The sequence below is a fragment of the Aplysia californica genome, unplaced genomic scaffold, assembly GCF_000002075.1.
Source record: "Aplysia californica isolate F4 #8 unplaced genomic scaffold, AplCal3.0 scaffold00021, whole genome shotgun sequence".
Lineage (NCBI taxonomy): Eukaryota > Metazoa > Mollusca > Gastropoda > Aplysiida > Aplysiidae > Aplysia > Aplysia californica.
The window spans coordinates 1,677,828-1,679,108 of NW_004797291.1; positions in this window are offsets into that span (position 1 = coordinate 1,677,828).

A 1,281-nucleotide genomic window follows, 5' to 3' on the forward strand; every position below is an offset into this window, starting at 1 on the left:
TGATGACCTCTTAAATGATCTACATTGTGTTTTGTATTTGCGTAAAACACCTCTGTTTAAAAGACGAAACAAACGCGACAGGCAATTGAAAAGAAAAGGATGTGTGCAAAAGTAGGCGAGAGAGCGAGTGTACGAACTCGAAATGTTTTTTAGTTTTTTAGTTTTAGGAAGGTTTTACGGCGCTGGCAACTGCATAAGGTCCAATGAGTGCCAAGAACTCGAAATGTTTATCATCAGCCGCCGTGGTTTCCTCTCAGCTCGGAGAAAATGATACCTAGGCCTACTGCACGTACTTTGTGCAAAAAGCAGGTGATGCGCTGCTTACGCTGCTTGTGCATGTGGCATCTGGTCTCAGAAGGGTGCGCGCAACTGAAAATAACGCAGTAGATACAAGCGTATATCAGTGGGTTTTATCTGGGTTCCCCCTGCTTAGGTTCACTAGTTTCTGTACTTAATTTCACTTGTTTATAATGCAGATAGTTTGAATGTGTTATTAACATTATGTTGATTCCCACCACCTACTCTCTGTCTGTCTGTCTGTCTTTTCTCTCTCTCTCTCTCTCTCTCTCTCTCTCTCTCTCTCTCTCTCTCTCTCTCTCTCTCTCTCTCTCTCTCTCTCTCTCTCTCCAGGAGATGTTTGTTTTACAAGACATCTCCGTCTTTCTCCTAGAACTCTCTATCCTGTTCAACTTGTAGGCAGTGTGGAAGCAACTCGCCTCCTAAATGATCTAAACTGCGTCCTTGAAGTCAGACAGCATTTAGATTTACAACCTGCTAACCTTACTACCGAAACACTTCCTGGAAAGCACATAGGCATGTTGTAAGGGCACGCAACCTTCTGCAGGGGTGGAAGAGTGGTGTTTGGGGTAGACAGAAAAGTATAGAAAACAGAAAACAGAACAAAATATACTCATGCAGCAAAAACAAAATTTACCTAAAACAACAACAACAATAACAATAGCAACAACAAGAGCAACAACAACAACAATAACAACTACAGCAACAACTACACCGAAAAGTTCAACCTAGACCTTTACAAAAGTGTCAAGACTAAAAAATACAGGCATAGACATGCACCCGTGACCGCCTGTAGGCGCTCGGGCGCGCACACACATACACACACACAAACTAGGGCTGTACCCCGGTAGCAAACCCGCTCGTGCTCACAAGCCCCTAGTTCAAGTCACAAGCCTCAAATCAGTAGGTCAAATCATCAAATCAAATCACCAGCATGATAAGTTGAGTCTAGCGCAAACTGTAACCTCCTTTGTCTAGTCTAAA